This window comes from Mercenaria mercenaria, chromosome 1 (assembly GCF_021730395.1).
Source record: "Mercenaria mercenaria strain notata chromosome 1, MADL_Memer_1, whole genome shotgun sequence".
Taxonomy (NCBI): domain Eukaryota; kingdom Metazoa; phylum Mollusca; class Bivalvia; order Venerida; family Veneridae; genus Mercenaria; species Mercenaria mercenaria.
The window spans coordinates 77,527,317-77,551,390 of NC_069361.1; the positions used below are offsets into that span (position 1 = coordinate 77,527,317).

Below are 24,074 nucleotides of genomic sequence, written 5' to 3' on the forward strand. Positions count from 1 at the left end.
CTCATCTGGGGTAAGCCAGCTGGACACCTTCCTTGCATGAAAGACTTCTACAGCCCCAAGCAAGGTTTCGAAGCAACAGCCAGAGACAGGTAAATGATTCCAAGTCAGCGGCCTTAACCCTTCACCACGGAGGCCTACATTGATTAATAAAGCTATGTAGCCCTTCACCACGGAGGCCCACATAGATCAATAAAGCTATGTAGATATGTATGCAAACTACAAAATGATGGTCAAGAAAGGATCTCGGTGGAACTGATGTTTGTACCCAAAATATTTTATACGCATATCAAAGAGGAATGTGAAAGAAGTCTTCTTTATCTATATGCAGTTAGACTTCTTTCATATTCACCCCTCATTATGTAGTTCTTCATATTACAACATTCATATACTGTATGCAATTACACAATGCTCTATGCTACTAAATGTTTGGGAATCAGCCTTAGAATCTACCACTTCAAGACTCAGCTCAGCAGTTATCAACTTGGCCTTGCAATCATGAAGATAAGCATTCTGTCCAAGTTTCATGAAGATAGGGCCATAAATGTGGCCTCTACAGTGTTAACAAGCTTTTACTTTGATTTGAGTGGTGACCTAGTTTTTGACCCCACATGACCAAGTTTCCAATTTGACCTAGGAATCATCAAGACAAACAATCTTATGAAGTCATGAAGATAGGGTCATAAATATGGCCTGTATAGTGTCAACAAGCTTTTCCCTTGATTTGAGTGGATGACCTAGTGTCTGACCACATATGACCCAGTTTTGAACTTGGCCTAGGCCCAAGGAATCATCAAGATAAACATTCTGACCAAGTTTTTATGAAGACAGGATCATAAATGTGGCCTCAAGTGTTAACAAGCTTTTCCTTTGATTTGACTGGGTGACCTAGTTTTTGACCCCATATGACCCAGTTTTGAACTCGGCATAAGAATCATCAAGATAAACATTCTGATCAAGTTTTTATGAGGATAGGGTCATAATGTGGCCTTGAGGGTGTTAACAAGCTTTTCCTTTGATTTGACCTGGTGACCTACTTTATGACCCCACATGAGCCAGTTTCGAAGCTGGCCAAGAGATCATCAAGATAAACATTCTGTGCAAGTTTGTATCAATTCATAAATGAAACCTCTATATCGCTGAAAGGGCCAAAATAGAAAACTTTTCCCCTTTCAGGGGCAGTAACACTAGAACCCATGATGGAATCTAGCCAATTTTCGAAAGGAACTGAGATCTTATTGTGACTTAAGTCGTGTGTAAGTGTGGTTAAAATTGAATTTAAAATGTCACTTCTATCGTGTTCACAAGGTAAAAATTAACAAACTTTGGCTCTTTCAGGGGTGAATTATGGGTCGTAACTCTGGAACCTATGATTGGATCTGACGAATTCATCAAGAAATCCAAGATCTATCGTTCTTAAAGATTTTTGCAACTTTGTATCAAATCAAACCATAAATGAAGTTTCTATATGGCTGCAAAAGCCAAAATAGCAAATTTAGGCCCTTTAAGGGGCCATTACTTTGGAACCCATGATGGGATCTGGCCAGTTTTCGAAAGGAACCGAGATATTGAGGCTTTAAAGCCAATACAAGTTGTGTGCAAGTTTGATCAAAATTGATTGCAAAATGTGGTCTCTAGCGTGTTCACAAGAAATTGTGGATGGACCACAGATGCCGATGGACAATCAAAAAAGCTCACCTTGTCACTATGTGTCAGGTGAGCTAAAAATAGTGCAGATTTTGAGACTTGTTTAAAATCTCATTTTTATGAATTATAAATGCAGACATGCCAACAAAATGCTTTTCTCTGAACTCACCATTCATAATATAACCCTCAAAATTTGCAATTTCATTTATAACTTACGTTGATAATGTGACCTCTTTTCCTTCCAGTATATATCCATTTTCTTGGACCTCACTGAAAAAGATAAATTTCACATGATCATGCGCCTTATTTACAAACATGTCGGGCTTGCAATATCAACAAGGCAGTCTGAAAGACAGCTATAATCCCGGCCGCTGTGATGGATAGTAAAAGGGTTGATGGTATTGGGTGAAAGCACTGACAATTTTATAGTTCAAGTATGACGACATCAATGAATTTGAAAATCCTTCAAGTTTTGGAGATACAGAGCGAACACAAAATGGAAGGCTCAAATCTTTGACCTTGAGTTGTGACCTTGACCTCGAGCCGACATGGCCGACTCATGAGTTCTGCACATCCTCTTGATGAGGTACCTATAGATCATCAAGATTAACATTCTGACTAAGTTTCATGAAGATACAGTCATAAATGTGGCCTCTAGTGTTAACAAGCTTTTCCTTTGATTTGACCTGGCGACCTAGTTTTTGACCCCACAAGACCCAGATACGAACTTGACCTAAAGATCATCAAGATTAACATTCTGACCAAGTTTCATGAAGATACAATCATAAATGTGGCCTCTAGAGTGTTAAAAAGCTTTTCCTTTGATTTGACCTAGTGACCTAGTTTTTTACCCAACCTGACTCAGATTTGAAAAAGACCTATAGATCATCAAGATTAACATTCTGACCAAATGATGAAGTTTCATTAAGATAAAGTCATATATATGGCCTCTACAGTGTTAACTAGCTTTTCCTTTGATTTGACCTGGCGACCTAGTTTTTTTATCCTACATGACCCAGATTCGAACTGGGCCTTGAGATCATCAAGATTAACATTCTGACCAGGTTTCATGAAGATACAGTCACAAATGTGGCCCCTACAATGTTAACAAGCTTTTCCTCTGATCTGACCTGGTGACCTAGTTTTTGACCCAAGATGACCCCATATCGAACTCGTCCAAGATTTTACTGAGGGTAACATTCTGACGATGTTTCATTATGATGGGTCAAAACTGTGATCTCTAGAGTGTTAACTACTTTTCTTTTGATTTGACCTGGTGGCCTAGTTTTTGATCCCAGTTGACCCAATATTGAACTTGTCCAAGATTTTAATGAGGGTAACATTCTGACCAAGTTTCATTAAGATTGGGCCAAAACTGTGACCTCTAAGCGTTAACAAGCTTTTCCTTTGATTTGACCTGGTGACCTAGTTTTTGAACCCAGATGACCCAATATCAAACTGGTCCAAGATTTTATTGAGGGTAACATTCTGAACAAGTTTCATTAAGATTGGGCCAAAATTGTGACCTCTAGAGTGTTAACAAGCTGTTCCTTTGATTTGACCTGGTGACCTAGTTTTTGATCCCAGATGATCCAATATCGAACTCATCCAAGATTTTATTGAGAGTAACATTCTGACCAAGTTTCATTTAGATTGGGCCAAAATTGTGACCTCTAGAGTGTTAACGACGGACACAGGGTGATCACAACAGCTCACCTTTGAGCACTTTGTGCTCAGGTGAGCTAAAAAGCAGGTCACTGACCCTACAGCCCTCACTTGTGTACAAGGCTTCAAGTGTGTTTGTATAAGTACAGAGTTTGGTTTCTGCTATGTTAGCTTATTATTATATGCATGTCACACAAATTTTTGAACCTAGGGCAATAATTTGTATAATTATGGTACAATGGTACATTATGTACAATCAAGTAACCCCATGGGGAGAGGTCAATTTGACCCTGGGGGTCATGATTTGAAATTTTTTTGTAGAAGTCTACTAGGCAATGCTACATGTCAAATATCTAAGATCTAGGCGTTCTGGTTTATTTTTAGAAAATTTTTGAAGATTTTCCTATGTAAAATAAAGTGACCCCTGGGGCAGGGTCAATTTTGACCCCGGGGTCATGATTTGAACAAATTTTGTAGAGGTCCACTAGGCAATGCTGCATGTCAAATATCTAAGTTCTAGGCATTCTGGTTTTATTTTTAGAAATATTTTGAAGATTCTCCTATGTAAAATCAAGTGACCTGGTCAATTTTGACCCCGGGGGGGGGGGGGGGGGTCATGATTTGAACACATTTTTGTAGAGGTCCACTAGGCATTACTAAATGTCAAATATCTAAGCTCTAGGCCTTCTGGTTTATTTTTAGAAATTTTTTGAAGGTCAATTTTGACCCCAGGGGTCATGATTTGAACAAATTTTGTAGAGGTCCACTAGGCAATGCTGCATGTAAAATATCTAAGCCCTAGGCCTTCTGGTTTATTTTTAGAAATTTTTTGAAAATTTTCCTATGTAAAATCAAGTGACCCCTGGGGCGGGGTCAATTTTGACCCAAGGGTCATCATTTGAACATTTTAGTAGAGGTCCACTAGGCAATGCTACATATCAAATATCTAAGCTCTAGGGCTTCTGGTTTTTGAGAAGAAGATTTTTAAAGATTTTCCTATGTAAAATCAAGTGACTCCTAGGGCGGGGTCAATTTTGACCCCGGGGTCATGATTTGAACAAATTTGCTAGCGGTCCACTAGGCAATGCTTCGTACTAAATACCTAAGCTCTAGGGCTTCTGGTGTTTGAGAAGAAGATTTTTAAAGTTTTTTCTTTCGGTTGCCATGTCAACCAGAGTTTTGCATGAAATTCAATTCTTTGAATAATTTTGAAAGGGGGCCACCCAAGGATCATTCCTGTGAAGTTTGGTGTAATTCTGCCCAGTGGTTTTCAAGAAGAAGATTTTTTTAGAAAATGTTGACAGACACACGACGCACGACAGACATTGAGCGGTCACAATAGCTCACTATGAGGCTTAAAATAAAATTAAGTTTGTTTGACCTTTACCGACCGACCCGAAAAAATTGCCGCGACTCAAATAATTTTATTGCATTCCAGAGAAAAAAAATAATTTTATTTTCTTATCAAAGGGAAAATCTTATTTTGGTGCTTGAAACTGGTGATTATTTTATTTAACAAATGCGTACATAATTATGGCAAGTGAGAAAGTAACCCGTGGTCGGCTAGTAGAAATTGATAAAGTGGACTGTTTATCATCTCGTGTATTCCGAAAACATGTCAACTATGCCGATAACGTTGCCTAAGGCCATAGGATGCAGACGACAATCAAACCGCTTATAACCGGAAGGCAATCTGACGAAAGGACATAATTTTACAAATCTAGTATCTAATTTACCCGCTAAACGTAAAGAAACCAAAACGTCATGCCGGTACTTTTCCATTCCACGAGCACGTGCGAGCTATCGTAATATCTAATTTCCATCACTCGACGTTACTTTTGTTTACACATACACAAAAAAAACGCGCGTAGTGCATTCATTTTTTGTTATTATCGCAGCAATACTTTTTTAGCACCGCTTAAGAAGTAATATAGTTTGAATTCTATAACGATTTTAATAAGATATCGAGAGGAATGTAGGCAAAATTCTATAAAAACGGTCAAATTTAAATTTAGTTCTTTGTAAAATTTCAAACAGTGCGATCTTAAAATTACTTATTTCTTTCTAAGAGTAAATAAATTGTAGTAAACCCCAGTCTCGGGGTTAAATTGTTCGACGAGGACCTAAAATGTGGTTGTTGGCAATGTTCTTATTGCTCGAGTTTTGGGGGTAAATGTTCAGGATGACCGACACCACTGGCTTAATTAATTTAAGGAAAAGCCAGATTCCTTATAAAGCCACTTTCTGGGCTATTTTAAAGTTAATATAATGCCAAGTGCTGTAATAATAAGTTTAATTATTATAACACCACTTAGATTATAAATTGGAGAAAATCAACACATGTAGAATTAAATGAAAACACAAGAGTAAGTCCAATTTTATAAATCTATTAAAATCTAAAGTCCTTTCATATAACCACACATTCACAACTACAAAGATTTAAATTGTGTCTACGAATATGCTCTTCTGCAATTAATATATACACCAATTATGCAATTTAGTTCCTTTAAAAATATGTCAAAATTATCAGAAAAGCCCAAATAAAATTAATGTATGTAAATTCCAGTAATTTTCTTAAGCAAATAAATTAAACTCCAAATTTCTAAATTATTCCCCAATAAAAATAAGTCCAAAGTTCCTAAAATTGGCTCCAAATTTCCAATATTTTCCTAACAAAGTGAAGTGTTTAATCCAAAAGTGTAAACTAGAAAGCCAAGAAATAACTGATAAGCCCATATTTATAGAGAAGCACCAAAATGCTGCAATCTGATTGGTCAATGACATTTTCCCAAATATGTAAAACTTTTCTCACCAAATGCAAGAAACAGAATAATGTCATCAAAAACCAACTACATAAACACAAACTAGAAGAAAAACTGCACCTTATCAGTATATTTCAAATTACAAATAATGCTTAAAAGCACTTAAATCAAGTGTCAAAGAGTTTGACACACAAATTCTCCCAAAGAATCCAATATGGCTGCCAAAATCAGTCTTCACATCTAAGGGCCATTTTAAAGGATTACAACAGAACAAGGATTCTAAAAAATCTACAAAATTCACATAACTAAAAATTAATATCATTGACATGACAGTAAAGTTTCAGACCTGAACAATATCTCTAAATATTGTTAATAAATATTTTCATTGGTCAGCTCTAGTCTGTAAGAAGTGGACTAGCAAAAATGTAAGCAAAGTAGATTTTTCATAATTACTTTAAAGCTACATAATGTCATGTCCTCAAACTTTACATAAATATTAAGACATATATTTACAATATATTGAAAGTGGATAATACCATGGCAAAATATAAAATATGTATTTAGGAGCATTTAATGGTTTCTGCTGATAAACTTTCTCGAAGTCGGGAGTTTTTTAGGTATATTTTTGGGAATAACTCGACCAATATTTACTCAATAAGGGTCAAACTTTCAGCAAAGCTCTGTCATAATGTATTCTTTAACGTACGGTAAAAGAACATGGTAACTAAAACTATTTATTAGATATTTACAAAAAGCAAAATATTTCTGAGCCAAAACCCAGGTTTACCACACAGCTCCCCCCTTTGGAAAGAATGCTTTGACCAAAATGCATTCCATTCCGGCCTCGTGAATGTCACATACAACATATATATAAAATATTGAGGTTTTGGCAAAATTTAATATTAATAAATTGCATGAAACTAGCAATAATCAACATCACACAAATTTAGCAATATGCTATCAATGGTTCAATTCTATATCAGCTGAAATAATTCTTACTCATTATTCCAGTATCTCACAAAACAAATGACACTATTGCCAATATGACACCTTAAAATGCACTTGTACTGAATAATTGTGATTCACAATAAAAATCATTAAATCTCAAACCAAAATAATGAACAATTGAACATAATCAGGTATAAATGTACTTTCACCATATGTAACATAATGAGCACCTGCAGACTTGCAAAGTATTACCAATCTACTGACAAACTTCAAACAATATAGAGACAGGTAAGTGTTCGACCTGGCAATTTAAATATTGAATGAACAGTCACAAACTTGACATACACAGAAATGCATAACTTTTGAATGCATTAATTTAAGTGATATCAAAAATACCAAACAGTAATATCTTTAAGAATCACATCTCTAACCATGTTGCATCAAAAGTATTTTATATTTTTACACAGTAATAACTGTTGGATACACTATGAATGTAAGATAGAAATACTCAAAATAGCCTTTCATACAAATCAGAAGTAATCCAGTCCACCAGTGAACGGTGCAATGGTAAATCCTAGCTCAATTCCTTTGAACGGTACCATGCTAAATCCAGAATCAGCAGGCAGGCGGTCTTCTCAACAAATCCCAGCAAAACCTACAAACTCATTAACAAAAAAGTTAATAACAGTCGGCTAGACAGTCTTTAAAAATAGACACACCCAATCCATCACAAATAGAAATAGCACAAAATACTCAATAAAGTTCAAAGTCCAATAAAACCATAGTTGAACTTTATAAAGAGTCTTAATTTTAGTTAATTAGTCTGATTGATCTGAAAAGTTCAGTCCCATTTGCAACACAAAATTAAACTTCTGATGTCTTCAACTTCACACACCAATAGCTCTCAAAGTCTCGGAAGTTTACAGATTCCAGCCATCAAATCTGTTGATATTTTTCCTACATGGAAACATCATATAAAATGTTACATGGTCTTAGCTGTCTAAATAGCACACATTTGAATAGACAGCACAGTTCTGCAATTCTGGTCCTATAGCATCAAGTTTATATTTACAGATATTTACAAAAGAAGTCACTGTCTTCAGCAAAATTCATCATATATGGCTATAATGAAATAGTCAAATATAGATGGAAACATGTTAAATTAACATTTATTGTCACAAAGTCTTTTTGACGAGTTGGTCAAAAGTTGTCTTCTCCGCTTGTCACGAGCCTTAGTAGATGGTGACCTATACTTCATTGTTGGTATGCTCGAGCTTGAAGTTTTGTTCTTTTCACTTTCCTCGATTCTGTAAAGGGAAGTTGTTAAGTCTGTGCAAAATGTTGATAACACACTTTCGCATTGATTGTACTCTGTCATAAAGTCCTCTCCCTGGCGCCCAACATGAGTACTTTTCCCCATGAAACGAGTTGTATTTTTCTTACAGGTCTCAAACCATGTAATCATCTCTACAGCTTGATAAATGTCTCTAGGTTTCTTTGTAAGGACATCGTAAGCCAGTCTTAGGTCTGGAAGTCCTCTTAGAAAGTGTTCCACAGCAAGCTGTTTGTATATTTGAAATCCAATCATCCCTGGATATGTCCTTGCCATAAGCTGATTTACCCTTGCACTGTATTGTTGAAGTGTCTCAGAAGGGTGTTTTTGAATACTGTACAAATTAATCCTATGGATTTCTGACACCGCACTCTGCCCAAAACGAGTTGTTAGAGCCTCAATGAGTGTCTGTGTGTTTTCACGTGTATCTGGGGATAAGGTAGAGGCAAATTTCACAGCATCACACTTTCAAGGCCAATCTAACTGTAATCTATATTGTTCATCTGTCCATGCATAGTATTTAGAAAACCGTTGTAGCTGCCATAAGAAAGCCTCAAAATAACCTTGCTTCCCATTGTAGGTAGGTAGTCTGTATCTGGGTTCATAAAAGTCTCCTTCATACTGTTCAGGTAGCTAAGAGTGTGATTCCAATCTTGGTCACAATTTCTCATTTTGGAATTAATTCCTACATACATTCCAGAATTAAAGTCAGTATTCATTCTAGAATCCATCCTAATGTCCTATATTAAATCCATTTTAGAATCACCATGTCTACAGATTCTACTCCAAAGCCTTAACTTTTTTATACTTGTCTCAGAATTGTGGAAATATTCTGGAGTGTGATTCCTATCTTAAGTCACAATTTCCTATACTGGTATCAGTTTTCAACATAACATCCCAGAATAACTGTTTAAAATCCATTCTAGAATCAACTTTAAATCACTTTATTACATACTTTCATGAATCACTTTGTCTACTCCATTAAATGATATATAGCTTTTCTGTACATTAGATACAGATTTTTAGCCTTGTCACAAAATTTGGTTTTAAATCCTCTTTGATGTAAGTATCCCACAATTATGATAATCCACTTTAGAAAGCTGAAGAAAGAGCATCTATGGGATTAATTATAACATTTAACTTAGTAAAATACATGGAAAAATGTAGCAGGCGCACCGATGCTGTGCTCCCCTGCCCTTAACTCTAAGATTTAAAGAAAATGTAGCAGGCGCACTGATGCCGTGCTCCCCTGCACTTAACACTAGATTAGTAATGATCGCAGGTGCACTGATAACGTGCTCCCCTGCTCTTAACACTAAAGTTAGGAAAAAATTGTTGCAGGAGCAAAGACTAAAGCTCAACTGCATCTACAACAAAAGTTATGAAAGAAATGTACAGGCGCACCGATGCCGTGCTCCCCTGCCCTTAACTCTAAGGTTTTAAAAAAGGTTGCAGGCGCACCGAAGCGCTGCCCCCCTGCTCTTAACTCTAAGGTTTAAAGTATGTGGCAGGCGCACCGATGCCGTGCTCCCCTGCCCTTAACCCAAGATTAAAAAATGTAGCAGGCGCACCGATGCCGTGCTCCCCTGCTCTTAACACTAAGGTTAGGAAAAAATGTTGCAGGAGCAAAGACTAAAGGCTCAACTGCATTTACAACTAAAGTTAGGAAAATTGTAGCAGGCGCACCACGTGCTGTGCTCCCCTGCCCTTAACTCTAAGGTTTAAAAATGTAGCAGGCGCACCAATGCCGTGCTCCCCTTCTCTTAACTCTAAAGTTTAAAAAATGTTGCAGGCGCACCGATGCCGTGCCTCCCTGCTCTTAACTCTAAGGTTTAAAAAATGTTGCAGGCGCACCGATGCCGCGCTCCCCTGCACTTAACACTAAGTCTGAAAAATTGTGGCAGGCGCACCGATGCCGTGCTCCCCTGCCCTTAACACTATGATAGGATTTGGAAATTCAGAAAAAGTGAATGACCTGATTTAATAATCACAGGCCCAATCACCCAACTGAAGATTTGTATAGCAATAGAGGAAAGCCTAGTTCATTCACAGGCCTTTCACACTATCACCACAAGAAAGAAGGAGTTGTGATGCAATAAGCGATAGAAGAAAGCCTAGTGTAATAATACAGGTCTTCCCCTACTATCACCTATGTTTCAAAGATAAGAGTATAATCCAGAGGTCCTGTTTGAACTGCTGAGGTCCGATTCTTAAAAATGATTCCTGCAGTATAAATTATTTCCAAATAATATTCCTGTATGAAATCCCCGCTTCTGACGCCAATTTTGTAGTAAACCCCGGTCCCGGGGTTAAACTGTTCAATGAGGACCTAAAATGTGGTTGTTGGCAATGTTCTTATTGCTCGGGTTTCGGGGTAAAATGTTCAGGATGACCGACACCACTGCTTAATTAATTTAAGGAAAAGCCAGATTCCTTATAAAGCCACTTTCTGGGCTATTTTAAAGTTAATATAATGCCAAGTGCTGTAATAATAAGTTTAATTATTATAACACCACTTAGATTATAAATTGGAGAAAATACAACACATGTAGAATTAAATGAAACACAAGAGTAAGTCCAATTTTATAAATCTATTAAAATCTAAAGTCCTTTCATAATAACCACACATTCACAACTACAAAGATTTAAAATGTGTCTACGAATATGCTCTTCTGCAATTAATATATACACCAATTATGCAATTTAGTTCCTTTAAAAATATGTCAAAATTATCAGAAAAGCCCAAATAAAATTAATGTATGTAAATTCCAGTAATTTCTTAAGCAAAAAATTAAACTCCACAATTTCTAAATTATTCCCCAAAAAAAATAAGTCCAAAGTTCCTAAAATTGGCTCCAAATTTCCAATATTTTCCTAACAAAGTGAAGTGTTTTAATCCAAAAGTGTAAACTAGAAGAGCCAAGAAATAACTGATAAGCCCATATTTATAGAGAAGCACCAAAAATGCTGCAATCTGATTGGTCATGACATTTTCCCAAATATGTAAAACTTTTCTCACCAAATGCAAGAAACAGAATAAATGTCATCAAAAACCAACTACATAAACACAAACTAGAAGAAAAACTGCACTTATCAGTATATTTCAAATTACAAATTATGCTTTAAAAGTACTCAAATTAAGTGTCAAAGAGTTGACACACAAATTCTCCCAAAGATATCCAATATGGCTGCCAAAATCAGTCTTCACATCTAAGGGCCATTTTAAAGGATTACAACAGAACAAGGATTCTAAAAAATCTACAAAATTTCACATAACTAAAAATTAATATCATTGACATGACAGTAAAGTTTCAGACCTGAACAATATCTCTAAATATTGTTAATAAATATTTTCATTGGTCAGCTCTAGTCTGTAAGAAGTGGACTAGCAAAAATGGGCTATTCCAGATAATATCTGAACCCCCCCTATGGAAGGCACTTTTTTTTGTCCAAGGGGGGTATTTCCTGGCAGTTGTCCAGGGGGGGTCTGTCCAGGGGGGTGTTCTGGAAACGGTTTGTCCAAGGGGGTCTTTTTGGGCAAAAATGCCTCCCATAGTCCTGTCCAAGGGGGTCTGTCCAAGGGGGGTTCTCGAAAGACTTTGTCCAAGGGGGTCTTTTTGGGCAAAATGCCTTCCATAGGCTTGTCCAGTGGGGTCTGTCCAAGGGGGTTCTCGAAAAAGTTTGTCCAAGGGGGTCTTTTTGGGCAAAAATGCCTTCCATAGGCTTGTCCAGGGGGGGTCTGTCCAAGGGGGGTTCTCGAAAGAGTTTGTCCAAGGGGGTCTTTTTGGGCAAAAATGCCTTCCATAGGCTTGTCCAGGGGGGTCTGTCCAAGGGGGGTCCTGGAAACGGTTTGTCCAAGGGGGTCTTTTCGGGCAGGGAGAAAGGTTGTCCAAAGGGGTTCTGGAAACGGTTTGTCGGGCAAAAATGCCTTCCATAGTCTTGTCCAAGGGGGGTTCTGGAACGAGTTTGTCCAAGGGGGTCTTTTCGGGCAAAAATGCCTTCCAGTCCTTTCCAGGGGGGTCTGTCCAAGGGGGTTCTTGAAAGAGTTTGTCCAAGGGGGTCTTTTTGGGCAAAAATGCCTTCCATAGGCTTGTCCAGGGGTGTCTGTCCAAGGGGGGTTCTGGAAACGGTTTGTCCAAGGGGGTCTTTTCGGGCAGGGGGTAGGGGGTTGTCCAAGGGGGTTCTGGAAACGGTTTGTCGGGCAAAAGTGCCTTCCATAGTCTTGTCCAAGGGGGGTTCTGGAAAGAGTTTGTCCAAGGGGGTCTTTTCGGGCAAAAATGCCTTCCACAGTCCTTTCCAGGGGGGTCTGTCCAAAGGGGTTCTCGAAAGAGTTTGTCCAAGGGGGTCTTTTTGGGCAAAAATGCCTTCCATAGGTTTGTCCAGGGAGGTCTGTCCAAGGGGGGTTCTGAAAACGGTTTGTCCAAGGGGGTCTTTTCGGGCAAAAATAACTTCCATAGGCTTGTCCAGGAGGGTCTGTCCAAGGGGGTTCTCGAAAGAGTTTGTCGAAGGGGGTCTTTTTGGGCAAAAATGCCTTCCATAGGCTTGTCCAGCGGGGTCTGTCCAAGGGGGATTCTCGAAAGAGTTTGTTCAATGGGGTCTTTTTGGGCAAAAATGGCTTCCGTAGGCTTGTCCGGGGCGGAAGGGGGGGGATCTGTCCAAGGGGAGTTCTGGAAACGGTTTGTCAGAGGGGGTCTTTTCAGGCAAAAAAGCCTTCCATTGTCTTGTCCAGGGGTTTCTCAAAGAGTTTGTCCAACTTAGATGGTTTTTGGGGCAAAAATGCCTTTCATTGTCTTGTCCAGGGAGGTCTGACCAAGGGGGTCCCGAAACGGTTTGTCCAAGGGGGTCTTTTTTTGGACAAAATGCCTTCCTTTGGGGTTCTGGAAACGGTTTGTCCAAAGGGGTCCTTTGGGCAAAAATGCTTCCATATATACAGTCCTTGTCCAGGGGTTCTGGAAACGGTTTGTCTAAGAGGTATTTAATTTTGTGCATAAATGCCTTCCATATTCTTGTCCGGGGGGGTCTGTCCAAGGAAGGTTCTGGAACGGTTTGTCCAAGGGGGTCTGTGTGTTCGGGTTTTACATCTTACTTTTTTCAGTCATATAAACGATGGCCAAGGGTGTCTTCGGGCAAAAATGCCTGCCATAGTCTTGATGCCTTCCAAAGCCTTGTCCAGTGAAGTTCTGGAAACGGGTTGTCAAAGGAGGTTTTTCACGCAAAAATGCCATCACTAGACTTGATCAGAGGGGGGAGTGTCTGGAAACTGTTTATCTAAGAGGATCTTTTGGGTCATAATCTTGTCCAGTGGGTCTGCTCGAGACTGGGTGGGTCTGAAACCTGCTTGTCTGGGGATCTTTATTTATGGGCAAAAATGCCTTGCATAGTCTTGTCTAGGATGGTTCTCAAGAAGCTGGAGCATGGGGGTCTTTTCGGCAAAATGCCTTCTAATTCCTTGTCCAGGGTGGGGCATCTGGAAACAATGGGGTCTTTTCAAGCAGAAATGCCTTCTGTAGCCTTGCCTTAGTGGTTTGTCCAAAGGGTCTGAAACAGATTGTCCAAGGTGGTCTTTTCAGGTCAAATGCCTTCTGTAATCTTCAGCTTCTCAGAGGTCCTTTTCAGGCAAAAAAATGGCCAAAACATCTGTCTGCAGGGGTGGAGTCAATCAAAGGGTGGTCATGTTTAAGACTGTTAAGCCATTTTCCCAGGGGGTCTTTTGTGCAAAAATGCCTTCTAGTATAAATTGTGTCGGAGGGGGCTTCTAAGGGTGTCGATAAGGCAGTTTCACAAGCATGGTGTCTTTCAGGCAAAAATGCCTTCAGTAAGCTGTCATGTCCATGCGTTCTCTCAAGCGGATCTATAAGCAGTTTGTCCAGGGGTCCTTTTCTGTGAAAATGCCATGCATAGTCGTACTGCAAGGTGGTAAATAATTCAGCAGTTTCCACTATACGATTTTCATTTATTGTTGAACAGGTAAAACAAGATAAAATACAGGCCCCCTAGCAGGACTGAACAAAAATAAAGGTTTTTATAAAGGCTCCAATCTATGAAATAAAGGCCCTTTAGGCAAAATATTTAAAAAATAAAGAGTAAATAAAGGCTATTTTTGTCGATCCCTATTGAAAACATATAATATAATAGGTATTTACTACATGTATGTGGTCAGGTGAACAAAACGCATTCTGAAAAACTCAGATGAAAGATACACAAGCAGTATCCTAATAAACAACACTTAAAAGGGGAGAAGAAATACATAGTATAACCATGACTTCTTTAAACTGCACGGCAAGCAGTCACTGAAAAAATAATAGTTTTGAGTGAAAATTACAGCTTTTTGGCCGTTTTAAAGGTTTTTTCAAAGAGGAAAGGTTTTTAAAGGTTTGGCTCTGAAATTAAAAGGTTTTTTAAAAGTTTTAAGGTTTCACTCGAGCCTGTAAAATATATTTGTATTCAAGTAAAGTTTATATATACCATCATGCACAAGTAATATACAAAAACATTTGGGGATCCAAACAATGAAATAGTCTTGATACTTAATAATTATGTTTGGTAATATGATATTTTTGTGTATGAATAAGCCTAACTTGAATACAACTTAAAGGTCTTGACCCCTATATTTATTTTAAAAAAATGCATTTGCCTTGGTATATTCTTAAAGTCACATGTTCGCACTGTGTTGCAAATTTTAAACAACGTTTACCGTTGCCGTTATGTAAATTTTTATAATTTAGGTATTTCCTCAGCTCAAGTAGAGACAAATTTCAATTTGGGCCACTATCAAACTATGCAGAAAGTCCATTATTAACCATTAATTTTTGATAAACGAAACATCAGACTATTGTTAAACAATTAATAAAACGGTAAAAATCATTTTTTCTAGGATGCTCAAGTAAACTGATTTTATTGAGACTAAATTCTAACTCCAACATAGAAGAAATTAAGGCCGAACCTGTGGTCTGTTTGAATTTGGCTCATATATCAAAAATCACCTGGTGCATAAGTAAACCTACCTGCATTACTTCACAATATTAATCTAAAGAACGAAGGCAAAATAGAGAACTTTTATAAACCGCACGTAACTCCGTATATATTTTTGAAGATGTCTAAAACTCCTACCCCACCTGATTCAGAGTAAATTCACTTTGACAGCAAGAAATCGCTTATAAAATTAATTTTTTCCACTTTTGTTACAATACATCCATATCTTGAAAGAAGTAAAACTTACTAAAAAAAGAAAAATATTGAAAAAAAAATTTGTCCCAGTGGCTTGAACCTACCCCTCCCCCTCCCCCCCCCCCACACCCCCAAACTAGAAAATTGCCAGCAAGTAGGTTTTATTGTAGAATTGAATAACTCTTCCAAAAAGAAGGTACCCTACACGGGTCCAATACCTTACCTGTATATGTGTACTTCATAGTGTCTTATTTAACCCTGCAAATCTTGATTCAAGATAACACAGTTTTCGGCATTGCATGCTGTTCATATTGCAACATGTTTGTGTAATTCACAAATGAAGTTTCAATATTAATTTCTGTAGATAATTATATTCCTTTAACTTTGATAATTTGTCATAACAACAAAATCTGCAAGTGTGAACAGGTGAACAGAGAAAAAAAATATTTCTTCTCCTAGCAATAATGTTGAATAAAGTATAAATCCAGTACAAGTTACACGTTGATATCCAAAATTTCATCATGACAGAACATATGAAAGTTTGAGTGACAGCTCAATGAAAACTGGATTTTTGTGAAAATGTTTGAAAAATTTCCTTTGGGTGGTATACTTAGGGTAAAAAAATATTAACCAGAGCACCGCAATTCAGAGCAGTATATTACACTAGAAGTATGACCATTGACCCCTAAGTGTGAACCAAAGTTAATCAAGGATGGGAGAAAAATTAAAAGACTTTGACTGTGAAGCCCAAATGAATGGACTACAAAAGGAAGAAAATGCTAAGTTCACAGAAACAAACAATTCTAATTCACAAAAAAATTCCTTCCCAGGACAGATTTGTCAAAATACACCTAAAAATTGGAGTACCATCCCATGTTGTACCACAGAAAAGTGGTCTCAGTTTTTTTCCTTAGGCCAATAATAAAAAAGTACAAAACAAGCTCTATTTATAAACATAAAAGGGAAGTAATTCAAAAAAAAATTATGTATGTTAACAAAAAAGGTCTGCCAAATAAAAACAAGAAGCACCGCAAAGCAGAACAATTGAACTATAACACAAATAGAAATTCTTATGCCTTTGACCACCTAAGTGTAACCTGAGCTGAAGAAAAGCTACCCAAAACATGCGCTCTGCACTCTCTGATGTTTGAACTTATGTGCCAAGTTTCTTTGAAATCTTTCAAAACTGTTATGAGTTACATATCGACACGAAAGAAAGTCATAGACCTTTGACCCTAAGTGTGACCTTACTTGAAGTGAGCCATCCAGAACATGCCTCTGCACCTTGTCTCTATTGGTGAACATTTGTGTCAAGTTCGTCTTCAAAATCCTCAAGGGTTTCAAGAGTTAAAGACAAGTTTCTAGTGTTAAAACGGACACGAATTTTGCTAACAGACAGTCGTAACACCGGGAAATACTTATATACCCAAAACCTGTCCCACAACATGAAGAATACATAAACAATTACATCAGGTACCTATCACTAAAAATCATGATAGATTATATTTTAGTGACAGTGTTTGGAGAAAGTCTTTGGTTGCTGTCACCCAGCCTCACTTTTTCAAGTTGGTAGGGTAGTAGCAATTCCTTTTTTTTTGGTGGGGGATTAATGAGGATATTATACTTGTACCATAATATATGATTTTTCTACAGAATATTTCCTTCTGTATAAATAAGAACAAATCTGTATATGTGTTTAAAAAGATGAAATTAATTAATACAATTTCAACTTTCTACTTACTATTTGCTCACTTGAAATATAATTGCGCACTTGTCATATTGCAACTTAAAAGATAATTGACCACATTGTCCCGATAAAACTTTTGGTAGTGGGAGACACAACAAACATATATTAAATTTCGGGCGGCCTTGGTGATATAGGCTAAAAAAGAGCTGCACAATTGTGAAAAGGTCCCCGAAGTAGGCCCAAGAAATGCAACAGTTGTACGGCAAAAAAATTAATTATCATTTTGGACCTTGACCTAAGAGGCTATGTACTAACATGAAACATTCTCAATATGGTTAACATTGTGTCATATTATTTTCAAATCCTTGATAAATGGCAGAGTTATGGACCAACAAAAACACCTTGGACCTAAGTGTGACCTTACCTTGAGCTAAGGGGTCAGGGTCCATGTAAATGACAACTCACTCAATATAGGAACATTATGCCAAGTAATTTCAAATCCCTTCATCAATGCAGAGTTACTGACAGACAAAGAAACAGACCGGTTAACCTTTACCGCTAATACCTTGACCTTGGAGCTAAGGTCTGGTCTTGCTCATAACATTCATCTCATGAAGAGGATCATTTAAGCCAATAAGTTCAAAATTCCCTTCATGAAATGGCAGAGTTAGACTGGCACAAACATACCCTGTTACACCTTAGACCTCTATAGAGTGAACCTTGACCTTGGATTAGGTCTGTCTTGCGCTTGACATGTTTTGGTCTCCTATGGTGAATATTTTGCAAGTTATTTCAAAATCCCTTATGAATGTAAGAGTTAACAGCCCGGACAAGAATTAATGGGGTGCACAGACGCACATGCATTTTAATATGCCCACCCTTCGGGGCATAAAAAACATTTGCATTCAGTAATGTAGGTACATAACACTGACAAGTGGACACTGTATAACTTAAGGTGTTCGCGGTTCCTACGAAAATTTCATTAGAGAATTACAAGACAGATATTGGTCTGTAGGTACTTAACATATCCTGGCTTCATTTGGAGTAAAAAGAAAATCGTTCCGAGTCCAAATTTTCCTTTGAAGAGCGCCACCTTGCGCACAAATAATTTCAAGGGAAATCGCCATTTTTTTCTGTATTAAATCAGCTTAACATTAATGTTTTACATTGTTTCAAACACCCGGAATATATCTAGAAATCAATTTTATGTTTACATGTTGCGTTTTGTAAAATTATTTCATTTGGAAAATGCTAAAAAAAGAATATCCATAGTAGGGGGAAAACAGCAAAAATATTCAATTTTTTCGTGGCCCGTTTACCGAAATAAAATAAAACGGAACTCAAAGGTTCTTGATTTTCAATATATTCCCTTTTAATCATTTGTGAACAGACAATAAAATAAAAATAGGGCTTCATGGCAGATTTTTTGTAAATTTACTTTTATTTGTTTTGTAATCTAAATATTGTGACTTGATACACAATGACGGCGTTTACGTCCGCAAAACACGCTAACTTCATTATTTCATTCATTGATATAAACAGACCTTCAATTTCACAAAAAAAAATCTTAGAATCGTTTTTATTTGAGATATATTCAACATAGTACATTGTTGCGTATTTACAGTCAAAGTATATTATCTAGTAATATATATCAGCGTCAGTTAAAAGCTACTTGCCCACAGTTTGGGTGTAATTTTCAACACTATATGTTCACCATTTGCACAAAATGTGAAATATGTCCCGCTAAAACATGTATTCTAGGCATAAAACTGCTGTTTTGTCAAATTTCGGGGGTTTTAACAGGAAGAAAACGTGTGTTAACAGAGAGATTCTCGCGCAATCACGTGCTGTTATAACACCTTTTTATATATGCGAGTTCCGTTGCAAGCGTAAACGTCATTCGCCCCAAAACGGATAATTCAAAACGAAATGACGTCAACGTAAAAAGCAGCTCCGCCATTCCCGCGCATTACATGAAAATGTAATGACTTTGAGGTATGATGTATTCAATTTATTATATTTTTTCTTTTCCGTTTTTATGCTAGAATAGGTTAGCGCATGTGTCATTTCGTCTGTTATAACATCTGCAGAAGCCCCTCGGATTCGCAGACGTTCTAACACGAAAAAACGGCGTTATCCCTACACTATAACTCTGAATATGGTATAAGTGGTTGAATGTTTTAGAAAAATGTTATAGTAACAAACTTGCATAACTCGCATATCTGGCTCCGTATTAAGGTTAGTTAAGTGGTGGTGGGGGGAAGGAAAAAATCTTTTTCAGTTTAATAGCCGCTATGAATAAAAGGAGCATCCAAAATTTTTCATTTTCAAAGATAGTTTCTTTAAATTAGTTCACCGACAATAAATAAGAAATAAAAGGAGTGACTTGCAAATTACAATTGAGCCACCATTGCCATGTGATAACCAACATAGTGGCTTTGCGACCAGCATGATCTAGACCAGCCTGCCGCATCCGCCAGTCCTGTCAGGATCTAGCTGTTCGCTTTCAAAGCCTATTGCAATTAGAGAGGCAGTATGCGAACAGCAATGGTCCTGACCAAACTATGCGGATCCATGCTGGCGCAAAGCCACTTGTGATTTTCTCATGGCGCGGCTCATTTTTACCTTTTGTAATGTTTAATTGCGAACTGAATGAGCATTCTTATTGCTTTTCAATATTTCAATGACTAGCTAACCACCCGAAACTCGTTTACAAAGATACGAAATGTGTAAACTGCGTCCAGACAAAAATGGAATACATTTTTTAAACGAAAAGGATTTAACATTTAAACGGTGCAAAAGCATCAATAATGTTCTTTTTTGTATGATATATAACTTTATTTAGAATATGGTTTTATATTCTAATTGTGTATTATAAATATATTTGCTTTAAAACTATATAAATCTAATATTGAATATTTCAATAAAATGAATCAATTGATTTATATTATTAAATATGTTCTATATGGAATCTTCACAGATAATGGATAAATGAGATAATGCCTCTTACGGTAAAAATCTTCTTCGGTCTGAGAACTTGAAACGTTTCTTGAATAAAGTTACACTTTGTTATTCTGCCAAATTTTATCATGATAGATATGTGATAGTCAGAATGACAGCTGGGGCCGTATCAAAAAGCACTAAGTATAGTTTTGATTTAATTGAAGATTTTAACTTAAGTTTGTGGTATTTTCAGCTTAAGACTAAGTAAAAAAAAACTTAAAGTCCTATTCATAAAACACTTAAACGTAAGATATGTAAGAAATACTAATCATATAAATTATTTATAATTTATATAACTTGAATATTTGAAAGGTTGTCTTTTTGTGAGTACTCCTACTTAGGATATGAATATGTTGACATTAGTTTTGGCTTCCAACATTTTGTCATTTTTTAACAGTGTGCTTCCTTTTTCAATATGCTGTCCAAGGATATCCAAATGCTTCTCCCCCCTAAAACATCCATGAACTTATGATGCTATTTATCCACAGAAGCCTTTGGGCATAATTTTAAAGCTGCAATACACAAGGTACCATAAAACATGTATGCTACATATACAAAGTAAAATAAAACCCTGAAATCTGCAGCATAACTGATTCAGAATTTTCAACAGTACCATATTACGGTCCGTTGTAACTACTTATCAATTTCATAATGGACTAGTTTATAAAAAATGTAATGACTTTTTTTTACATTGAAATCATTTTAGGTGATTTTATTAAGGTTTACATCAACCAGGTTGCATTCAAACTACCTTTCAAATAAATATGACCAACTGACAAAAATTAAAATCTTGTAAAAAAAATTTAATCTGACATGTTAAATATCCTATCTTGATGGCTGATGAAATTTGTTCAAGTTTTAAAGTTTTACAATATCTTAACGAGTTAGCAAATTCTAAGAATCATCAACTGTTTATTTAAGTTTTTGCATGAATGAATAATGCATAATATGCATATTAGAAAATGTCTGAGATAGTTATATGGTGTTTTAGAATTGTAAAGAGTATGTTGTTTTAGAATTTAAGGACGGTTGCAGCATTTGGGATAAAAAAAAAATCCAGTAATAGAATTTGTTCAATAACTTTGATATGAACACAGGGTCGTTTAGAAACAGAATTAATGAATATCAAATTGAAGAAAAATCCAGTTTTAAAGACAGATAACACCTCTTAAATAAGCGCGGTGACCTATGATCGTTCTTTTGCATTTTTCTCGAAAATTCTTATCCCATAACCAAGCGAAGTAAAAAACCTTTGTTTTGTCCACCACCAATAAACAGATGTTAACGCATGATGTCACACAGCGATCTCGCCTTACAAAGTTTAAACAAATTCCCCCCCCTATCTTAGGAAATTTTTGCCCCATCTCTCATACAAGAAACTACAGCAAGACTAAGTGTCTTTAATAGCCAATACAGAAAATTCAAGGCCAGAATGTTTGGTAATCACATATCAAATTTGGTCACTTTAAATTACATTTTTATAATTTATGCAACCAGACTCATCACCTGGCACAGAAACAATTCGTAGAAACATTTTGATTTTAATTTTTTAAACAGTGCAGTCCAGTTTCATTATATATACTGAATGATGAAGATTAATTAATAAATACAATGTATTTGTTTGCTCTGGTTGAAACATCTGATTGTTAACGCCTTACCCTGCTAAATTTTCTATAATGACTTGAGGACCAAGTACCAAACTGTTAAAAGAGGTATTTCAAAAAGATACTGACTGAAGGCAAACAGTGCAGATCTGATCAGCTGCATTGATGTGCAGCTGATCATGATCTAAACTGGTTGCAAAGGCAGAAATCAGTCGTGTCTACATGATGAGGGTTCAACAATATATTACATAATTGCAGTTGTGACAAATGTTCCATAATATACAACATAGAGGATTTATTAGGAGCCTAACAATTTAGAAACTCTATCCCTATACCTAATATAATATCAAGGTACAAAATAAATAATCTAAGTTCCATGGGGCGGGGGCTTGTCGTTGTGTTAATCAATATGTATGAGACATAAATTTGTCAAACGGGTATATAAAAAAACGGCCTGGAAAGAAATCCTTTTCGATATAATATTGAACTGATAAACTTAACTGAATCCACCTCTGATTGAACTAATGTTTTATAGTAATATGTTTCAATAATATGGAGGAATCTTATTGTACCTACTGTTCGTTTTAATGCAATTAAATATCAACTACATGAAAAAAACCATCGTTTTACAACAAAAAAGAAGAAATTGAAAAAAAACCCACCTCTTTAACAATACTTGCAAAAAAGCCTAAACTAATATTGTCACTTTAATGTGCAGCTGTTTGTATCTATGGAAACCCATTCTATGTAAGAAAGGAAGTAAATTTTGAATAGGTGTATATTAAGCAGATTATTTGACCTTAGGCTTAAAATATTGTGATTTTTTTTTAAATTAGTTAAAAATGAGGCTCTCTCAAAACTGTTAAAACTTTTATCTTGTAAACGTGGCTTCAATTTTAATAATGGAATAGAGTTATAAACGTAATATAAGTGAAGTATGCTTGCAAAACACTTAAAACGAATGATTCGAAGAAATAAAAGATTTTTTAACCTTCATCTTTAATGTAAAGAAACAATAATTATCAATATTCTTTAAGTAACTTAATTTAAAAAATTAATAGTTCTTACAAGGAATGCATGACAGAATCTCCCCCCCCCCCCCCCACTGTCCCCACGTGCTTAGTTTGACCAAGATGGCCATAATTTTACTTAAGAAAAAATTAAATTAAAAAATCTAGATAAAGAAAATTCCCATTTACCTGAAACAAATTAATTGCATCTAAAACACATCAGCTTCAAATGAATCTATTTTCAATCTGTTATGGTTGACAACTTAGATAAACAAAGGGAGGTGATAATAATATTAATAAAGTAGCATTTTAACTGATTTTGGCAAAATATGTACTTTCAAATAATGCAAATCTTTGAATACAGTAAACTATTGCTTATATTCTTATTACTTCCTAGGTAAAATTTTAACACTATCTTATTCAGACACCAGATAGGAAATCAAATTTATAAAAACACTTTAGTAAAATCTGATTTATTCATAAAAGTCTAGTGTACACAAATAAGAGTATGATCATTACCAACTCCACTCTGAAACCATCCTGAAATCCTTGCAAGCAGAAATATTGGAATTTAGTTAGCATCATGGAGAACCTTCAAACACAGATATTATGTAATCTATGTAACCAGCTGATAAGGATAGTGAAATACAATGGTTGTGTATTTGACAAAATGAAAGATCTATATCATGGAACTGTACATCATTCTATTAGTGCTGTTTTAGATTGCAATACCCATATATGTTGATTTTTATTACTTGATGAAAAAAGAACTAATAATTATGTTTCCATGTTAATGTAAATTTGTTTATTTGTAATTTAATAGAATTTTGGTTTGTATCACCTTCCTGGTTAATTGTGCCCATTAAATTTTAACAAAATAAAAAGAATCCTTATGTCTATTTACTGTAATCTTGCCTTTTAAATATATAACACATCTTAAAGAAAGAAACAATTTTTTTAAACGAACATAGCTTTATTGTAAGTAATTTAATATATTATTCTATTGATAAACATTATTCCTGATGCATGTTCTTCATAAGATAGTGTTTTTTTCTTCTTTCTTCAATAACTGAATCCCCAGGTGAAATAAGTCTCAGACTTTTCTGGGCTTTCCCAGCATTCAGCATAACATTCCAATCATATCTTTGTTATCTTGATTTTGTTTTAAATCAAGTAATTATAGCATGAAATTAAGAATATTAATATCTAAGAGCATCTTTCAGACGTCGATAAAAATTCTGTTATATTTTC

At 36.0% G+C, this 24,074-nt stretch overlaps 1 long non-coding RNA gene across 1 annotated transcript in view; it reads right to left on the reverse strand.

Annotated features, from left to right (window-relative positions):
* The window catches only part of LOC128559572 (uncharacterized), a 35,825-nt gene that overhangs the window by 1,103 nt on the left and 10,648 nt on the right, over positions 1 to 24,074 (reverse strand). The window contains exon 2 of the long non-coding RNA XR_008372475.1: positions 1,861 to 1,914. This is a non-coding gene — a long non-coding RNA (uncharacterized LOC128559572). The remainder of the gene's footprint in view (positions 1 to 1,860; positions 1,915 to 24,074) is intronic.